The sequence below is a fragment of the Globicephala melas genome, chromosome 17 (genome assembly GCF_963455315.2).
Source record: "Globicephala melas chromosome 17, mGloMel1.2, whole genome shotgun sequence".
NCBI lineage: Eukaryota > Metazoa > Chordata > Mammalia > Artiodactyla > Delphinidae > Globicephala > Globicephala melas.
In genome coordinates, this window is record NC_083330.1 from 20,702,529 (window position 1) to 20,711,822 (window position 9,294).

At 36.1% G+C, this 9,294-nt stretch overlaps 1 pseudogene; it reads right to left on the reverse strand.

Moving 5' to 3' along the window:
- Positions 1–2,191: 2,191 nt before the first annotated feature.
- LOC115854898 (calcineurin B homologous protein 3 pseudogene) lies at positions 2,192–8,481 on the reverse strand (annotated as a pseudogene).
- Between the last annotated feature and the right edge of the window lie 813 nt (positions 8,482–9,294).

Here is a 9,294-nt window from a genome sequence, read left to right on the forward strand (position 1 = left end):
TATGTACTTATGGAGGAAGATTTCTGAGTTAGGGGGAAACATTTCAAAGGAAATTGGAGTTGATAAAGGTAATTGATCTATCATTCACATGCACACATGCATGTTTTGTCTTATTCTCTTTAAAGATAACATTTTGATATTTGCATTCTATTTTGTAATCTTATTCACAATCGTTCAAAGAGTATTTCCATATTTAACTGGTTTTATTATTCATAATTAGTCCTTTTATATGATGGATTTTCCATTCATTAGTTCTTTACCTTTTTAACTATCTCAATTGAGTAAATGTATTAGTTTGCCAGGATTGTTGTCACAAAGTACCACAGACTGGGTGTCTTAAACAACAGTAATGTATTGTTTTACATTTCTGGAGGCTAGGAGTTTGAGATCAAGATATTGGCAGGGTTGGTTCCTTCTAAGAACTATGAAGGATCTGTTTTATGTCTCTATCCCACCTGGCAGTCTGATGTTCCTGGGGTCCTGCTGTATTACTCCAATCTCTGCCCTCATCTTCACATGATGTTCTCCCCGTGTGTGTGTGTGTGTGTGTGTGTGTGTGTGTGTGTATCCAAACGTCCCCTTTTTATTGTTTTTTTTTTTTTTTTTTTGGCGGGCATCTCACTGTTGCGGCCTCTCTTGTTGCGGAGCACAGGTTCCAGACGCGCAGGCTCAGTGGCCTTGGCTCACAGGCCCAGCCGCTCCGCGGCATGTGGGATCTTCCCAGACCGGGGCACAAACCCGTGTCCCCTGCATCGGCAGGTGGACTCTCAACCACTGCGCCACCAGGGAAGCCCTAAACTTCCCCTTTTTATAAAGACACCATTCATATTGGATTAGGAGCCTACACCACCCAGTATGACCTCATCTTAACTAACTACATTGGTAACAATCCCATTTTCCTAAACATTCTGAGGCACTGTGGTTTAGGACTTCAACATATGAATTTTCAGGGTGACACAAATCATATTCACATAACAGTAAGTATATTTTTAATTAAAAAACTTGGTGGAGTAATGTGAGTAACATGTTTTCTAGTCCTTTCCTAGATGAGAATGTTTATTTTAGTTTCCTTCATATACAAACAACAATTTTACTGGTTATAAAATTTTTGAATCATCCTTTGGACAAAACAACTTGGAGAATATACCCCATAATCATCTGGTTTTGAAGCCAGACTGATTGTGTCTTCTTTGTGGACATTTCTTCTTCTTGCCCATCTATCTGAAGGCATTTTTTTTTCTTTATCATAGATATAATTTGTACATAATTTACCTGCCACATAGTAAACCAATTTAATTTACAAAATCTGATAGTATTATTTAAGATATGGGTTTTGCCATTGAAATAGACAGTCATAGTTCACAAGAGATTAACTCTTATGAAAGATTATATCTCATTTAATTCTCTTTCTTGTAACAGATCCTCTATGCTCAAGGCTTTCCTCCATAAAGTCATCAGGGGTCCAGGCTTGGTCTACCTTGATGCTAGTAACCCTCAATACCTAGCTTTCGTCTTCTGGTTTGAAATGCTTATTTCAGGTGCTGCCATTTTATCCCCATTCCAGCTACAGAAGGAAGAAATATAAAGACATGGTTATTTGTGTTAAGGGTACTAGCTAGAAATTGTACATGTAACTTTTGCTCCTATGCTATGGAACAGAATTAGACACATGACCACACTCAGCTGCAGGTAATCTGGAGAAATGTAGTCTTTCCATGGGTAGCCAAGTACTCAACTAAAAATTCTATTAATATAGAAGAAAAAATATATTAGGGGACATATAGTAAACACTGCTATAGTCTACACTTTTCTTCTCTTTAATATCCATTTGTAACCTCCTTCTCATGCATCTGAATGTACTTGCCTTTTTTTCAGGGAATCAACCTCAATGCCCCATCCAGTTACTGTATCCTACTCAAAGTCTAGGATCTCTGGAAAATGTGCAGTCCTACTGGTTAGGTCTGAATTTGGCTTATCATGGCCCAGCATCCTCTAAACTAAAAGACAAATTATCTGTCTTCCTCTTGTCACCCACTCCATAGCCAACACTCATATCCAATATGTATATATAATAAGAACATATCAACAACAAATCTTACAAGAGCTGTAGCAAAGAGATGCCAGCTACTCCAGGCCACCCAGGGAGGCTGCCCCATTGCAAGTGTAGTTTCTTCGGGGGGTAGGCAGTGGGTCAGTGACAAAAGGTGATGGTTTCCATGCTAAGGAAGGAGATGTGCATGTTGGTCTTGTTGTCTACCCCATGATCAGAGCTTCAAGGAGTCATCAAAGGTGATCTCTTCAGACACCTGATCAGGCTCTACCTGCCCCATGCAGATTCTGGCTGACTCTATCATCGCCCCCTCTGCATAGGAGTGAGTGGAATCATTCTCAGTGTGAGGGTTTCTGGAGAGAAGCTCCTCAACCACATTTGGATAGTCTTCCAGACTGATGCATCATTCCCTGTCTGAGTCATACACACAGAACAAAACTCTTAGCTTCTTTTCAGTGCACCTGCACCTGATCCTCCTCCATGGGTTGGAAGTAAGACATGGTAATCAGGAAGCTCTAGAATTAATCTCCTGGACCAGGCCACTGAGCCCCTTGCACATATTAATATTGTCAAAGAAGGCAGATGGCTATTTGGATTGTATTTGGTTGAGTTCCAGGCCTGGGACTTTGTTGAAGTTCTCCTTAGGAATGGTGGGCTGATCTCCACTCAGCTTCTTAAACCTCCACTAGAACTGCTGGATCTAGTCTGCTGAGAAGCCTGTCTTGTCCATAAGTTCCCACACATCCTCAGATTGGAGGAGGGAAGTGCCTATGGTACTCCTGGCAGGGGCTGTGGGAAATGGCTTACTCACAGGGCTGGGACTGGCATTGGCTCTGCAGCATCTGGTTAGGCCTTGGGTCCAACATGGGTGAGGGTGTCAGGGATGGGTCTGAGCCACAGGTCAAGCAGCTTGGGAAAAGAAAAAAATATATATTCATCTAAATAGGAAAGAAAGAAGTAAAACTGTCACTATTTGCAGATAACATAATATTATGCATTGAAAACCCTGACGATTCCACCAAAACTCTATTAGAACTAATAAACAAATTGAGTAAAGTTGTAAGATACAAAATCAACATAAAAAAGCTGTTGTGTTTCTACACAATAACAAGACAATCAGAAAGATAAATTAATAAAACAATCTCATTTACAACTCTACCAAGAAAAAAAAGAAACTAGGTATATATTTATTGGAGGAAGTGATAGACCTGCACAATGAAAACTATAAGACATTGATGAAAGAAACTGGAGAATTATTATTGTTAAAATAACCATACTACTCAATGCACAGACTCTAAAAGCCAAAGCAATCTTGAGAAAGAACAAAGCTAGAGGCATCACACTTCCTGATTTCAAACTATATTACAAAGCTATAGTAATCAAAACAGTGTGGTATTAGCATAAAAACAGACACATAGATTAACGGAAAACAAGAGGAGCCTAGAAATAAATCCACTCATATATGGTTAAATAATTTATAGCAATGGGGCCAAGAACATGCAATGGTGAAAAAAAGTCTCTTCAATAAAAGGTGTTGGGAAAACTGGACAGCCACACACAAAAGAATAAAACATAACCCCTATTTTACATTATATATACAAATTACCTGAAAATGGATTAAAGACTTGAACATAAGACCTGAAACCATAAACCTTCTAGAAGAAAACATAGGTGGTAAGTTCCTTGACATTAGTCTTGGTAATGATTTTTTTTTAAAATTAACACCAAAAACAAAGGAAACAAAATCAAAAACAAACAAGTGAATAAGCAAGTGGGACTATGTAAAACGGGAAAGCTTCTGCACAGCAAAGGAAACCAACAAAAAGAAAAGCAACCTACCGAATAGGAGAAAATATTTACAAATCATCTATCTGATAAGAGATTAATATTCAAAATACATAAAGAACTCATACAACTTAATATTGAAAGAAAAACAAAACACCAAAAAACAATCTGATTAAAAAATGGGCAGAGGATCTGAATAAACATTTTTACAAATAAGACATATAGATATATGGCTAATAGGTACATGAAAATGTGCTCAGTATCACTAATTATCAGGGAAATACAAATCAAAGCCACATTGAGATACACCTCACCCCTGTTAGGATGACTATTATCAAAAAGGCAAGAAATAACAAGTGTTGGCAAGAATGTGGAGAAAAGGAAACTGTTGTGCACTGCTGGAGAAAACGTAAATTGGTTCAGTCACTATGGAAAACAGTATGGAGGTTCTTAAAAATTTAAAAATAAAAGTATCTTATAATCCAACAAATCCACTTCTGGTACTTATCTGAAGGAAACAAAAACATTAATTCAAAAAGATGCATGCACCCCGGTATTCATAGCAGGGTTATTCACAATGGCCAAGACATGGAAGCAGCCTAGGTGTCCATCAATGGATGAATAAAGAAATATATATGTGTGTGTGTGTGTGTATACATATATGTGTGTGTGTGTGTGTGTGTGTGTGTATAATTCAGTAATAAAAAAGAGAAGGAAATCTTGCCATTTGTGACAATGTGGATGAACGTTGAGGGCATTATATTAAGTAATTTTAGTCAGAGAAAGACAAATACCATATGACCTCACTTACAAATGAAATCTGAAACAAACATACCAAAATAAAAAATAAAACTGAACTCACAGATATAGAGAACATATTGGTGGTTGCCTGAGGTAGAGGGTGGAGAGTAAGCAAAATGGTTGAAGGTGGTCAAAAGGTACAAACTTCCAGTTATAAAATCAATAAGTCCTGTGGATATAATGTACAGCATAGTGACAATAGCTAATAATACTGTACTGTATATTTGAAAGTTCCTAAGAGAGTTGTTCTCATCACAAGAAAAAATTCTGTAACTATGTAAAGTGATGGATTTCAACTAGATTTATTGTGATGATCATTTCACAATATGTGCGAATATCAAATTATTATTTGTACACTTGAAACTAATAAAATATTATACATCAATTATATCTCAATACAAAATTTGGGGGGTTGTGTAATGGGGCAACAAACAACCCCCCAAATTTCAGTAGCTTATCACAACACAAATTTATTTCTCTGTCATGGAGAGCCCAATTGAGATGTTCCTCGCCTAAAGCTTTCCTTCAAGCAGAGACGGAGACTTGGAGATTTGGGCTCATTTAATTTTGAGGGGCTGCCATCTTAAACAGATGGTCCTTGAGGTCACTATAGATCAAAAACAAACAAGCAAAGAAACAAACCAAATGCCGAAAACAAACAAATAAAAACGTTCCCATGCAGAGTACTGAAGAACGGGAACACATAACAGTCTCTTTTTCAGATTATGTTAAGTCATTATTTCTGCTAAGTATTTCAGAGATCAAAGCCATAAATTATTTGAAAGCAGAGATATATGATAGCTATTCAATATAGGTAAATTCACCATTTTCCCTTGAAATATTAACATGAAAGATGCGACACTAAACCAGTCTCAATGATGCCCCATTTGTCAGGTTAGCTACATTCAGTTGACAGTTGTCAGCTGATAAACTAAATCAGGATCCCAAATTTTTTGACACAACACAGATTTTATGAAGGTAAAAGTTAAAGAAGCAGGTTATAACCACAAATATTGATCAGAAAGTTACTTGATAATTTATGTAATAATATATTTTACATAACTATAAGAAATAGAAGCAGGTTACAAATGAAGTAGAAAAATAGTCCTATATTGAAACTTTGGAATAATTCATGCTTAAAAGGAAAATCTAAAAAACACTATTTTGGAATTAGATTTTTATAAATTTTTATTTATATATACTGTTCTCCCTAAGAATTGAGACCTCCATACCTTTGTGTTAATAAGTCATTTTGCTTCCACTATCCTTTTAATATTTTAATATTTTATGGCAGCATGGTTAGGCCCCATCTCCTCAGAGAAGCAAAATAGTGTAGAATCTTAGAGCACTGGTTCTCCAACTAGACCATCTCTTTCATATCTAGGCTCTACAATATCTTATCTTTGCAAATTTAGACATGTTATTTAGTCTCCCCTTGGATTGGGATGAAGTAACTACACAGCCCCAAACAATCCATTAACAATTATTCTCAGACCAGATAATTGGTACTGAACGACTCTTAGATGGACGAATTAGGCATGTTTCTTAGCTGTCTGTGCGTGAAAGGACTGATAATCTTTTAACAGCTTCAAGCAAACCCACAGCCATCAGAGTCCAGAGGCTGACTTCGGGGGACACGGATTTGGGAAATCCCAGGAGGAAATTTCTGGGAATTTTCTAGTGGAGAAGGAGGGAGGTCTCAGACTCTAGTTCCTCTCTCTTGCCCTCTTCCCTCTTGGGCTCAGTAGAAGCACTGGAGACCTTCTGCCAACTTCCTGAGCTCTGCCTGGAAATGGTCACCCAGCACTGGTTGGGGACAAGGGATAAACAGTGGTCACCAGCCACACGTAGGAGCCAGGGCCCGAAAGACAGGCAAGCTCTGGCCACGGGGGCCACTTCTTACCCTCCCAGCTCGCAAGGGGGTCACTCTTTCCTCTAATCTGTCAGTGCAGTACCTGTGCTCCTGTAGGTGGAAAGGTGAGTCCTCCACACATTCCTGGCTGGGGTCCTCCAGCCTGCTTTTTCTCTGCTGCTCCACCACACTCTGCACCTTTTCTTATTTTGGTGAATCCCCCTTCCTCGAATTAAAGTCTCTTCTTGCCCCTTTGGGGCTACATGAAAAAAAAACTAAAAAGAAAATTACTCAAATTTCACAAATTATTACCTACACTTTAAAAAACTACACTTGTTTCCCTTAGGATTGTAGACACTTACATAAGAGTGGTAAATGTACTTTTTTTAACTCAAGCAATATTCAACTATCTGTTCAACTCCTAATCTTTGTGTATCAGGTGACATGTATTTTTTTTTATCTAAGACCATCTGTTGACAAAAATTATTTTAATTAATTTGTTAACTTTAGAATGACATTTATTTTCAAATAATCTTGATATATTTTTTATGTCCTATACATTTTTTAAAAGTTTAAGACCATAATTTGATACTGAGGTAAAATGATGCATATAAGTTGCAGGGGTTTTTTGTACATTTTCTCTTACAGAAAAAACACATGTTGACAGAAAACTTCATTCATTTACTTATGAATTTGTATTGATCTTTTGTGTTTTATATATAATAGGTAACATTTATTGAGGGCTTGCTATTTGTTATAAATGTTTTCAGCACTTTAATGGGCTACCTCATTTTATTTTATGACAATTTTATCTGGTAAAATATTATTCCCCTTTACTTGGGAAGTGAGGCCCAAGGTCATATAGTTATAAAACAGACCACACTCCCTCAGATGTTTCAGCCATGAATTATCTATGCTTACTGTAAGTCAGGAAAACCTAGGTAACTATTTCCTGCCACATAGTACAGAAGAAAGTGGCAGAGGTTTAGAGTGTGGCATTGTAGTGCCTTACAGTTTAATTTTCTAACACAACTCTAAGTTTCTCCAAAGAGTTGTCCAGCTGCATAAAATTCCCACTTGAACTTTCCTCAGGGAAGCTAATATGAGTGCTCTGTCTACATGGCTGTTTGTGTATGGCCCTGAGCTTTCTTGTACATCAGACTTTTAAGAACAGCTGAAAAAATCAGGAGACAACTGGGATCCTTTGATAGGTGCTGATGATGAGAGAACCACTGCTAGAAGAGGCCATTACTCTTCGCAGAAGCCCTACTGGGAACTGCAGAAGACCTCTAGGAGTGAATACCAACAAGACTTAAGACCAGAAATAACTGCCACGTATGTAAGTGGGATGTACTATGGCTCTGATAATGTAAGGAGCAGACTTTATTTCTTCAGTCTCTTCTGTTTCCAAACTGTAGGAATGGATCTGATATTAGATGCTGAGAACTTAGCTTTAATAAACGTAGTCTTTTAATGTGTTCTCATTTAAATACTTTTTCACCCCATGATGGTGTATGCTGGGAGAGGGAACATGCTGGATGAATAGAAAAATGGGAGTGGCAAATCAGCAAACTGGAAAATCTGTTTTTGTTTTTTTTTAATTGTCTTACCTCAAAGTGAGGCCAGTCCTACTACTATATCTCCTCTTTCAAAATTAATATATGATACTGATCCTCACAGTATTATAATATATCAAGTGCAATTTATGAAAAGATGATAGAATGTCTTCTTTAGACTATTCATGTCATTTTATTTATTTATTTCATATGACATTCTTCATGTTTCACCTTATTAGATAAACTTTAATCTAGTAGGTAATGAAAAACATTACCTACCATGGAAATTTGATCTGATATGTTGGGAAGAACATTTAATATTGATTGGGAGATTAGTCATAGTAATTTGAATCTTAAAGTAGTGTAAAATATTTTTACATTATATTCATTTATTCATAAACTATACATTTATTGAGCACTTACTCTGTACCACGCATTTTGGTAGATGATAACCAAAAGAAGAAATGTTTCTGCCCTCAAAGAGCTTGCAGTTTATTAGAAAAAGCATGTTTAAACAGTTTCAGAATAATAAAGTTAATACTAAAATAGAAATACTGTATGTACTAGACAGGTACCTAAATGAGAGAACACTCAATTCTTCCCTGGAGAGGAAAGGCTCAGAAAAATAATACAGGGATGATGCAATACAACATATGATTTAAAATGCCAACTTTAAAAATTAGTTTATTTGTGTGGGTTTGTCCTTTAAAATATGAGAGATGTAAAGAAAATAGATCTATAAACCAAATATGATTAAAAATATCCAAAGTTCTTCTTGTGAGATTATCTAAATCATGGTACTGAATTTAATTAAATAAGAAAATATGTTCAATTTGAAGGGCTAATCTGTGCAACTTCATAAGGTTTAAAAATTTTTAGGCATGATGGAAAGCTGTTTCATAATGGAGGAAAGTGGGAAAAAACTTTATTGATGTTATTCCATTGACTTTTGATTTTCCATCAATTTTGTTAATGTATTAGCATTTAGTCCTATTTTTGCTCCTTTAATTTTTTTTCTTTTACTTGTTTAAAAATGTTTTTCTATTTGATTTATTTACAGAATTTTGAGTATGTTAAACTTAAATACTATTTTCTGTATTTATCCTGTTTTAATTTTATAGAGATTCTTGACTATGTAGGCTAACATCACAAACAGTTTTTGCAAGTTCTTAACCATTATTTCTTGCCATAAAATTTCTGTTCTTTTTGTTTCTCTTTTCCTTCTAGGATTCCATTTACATGTATGTTTA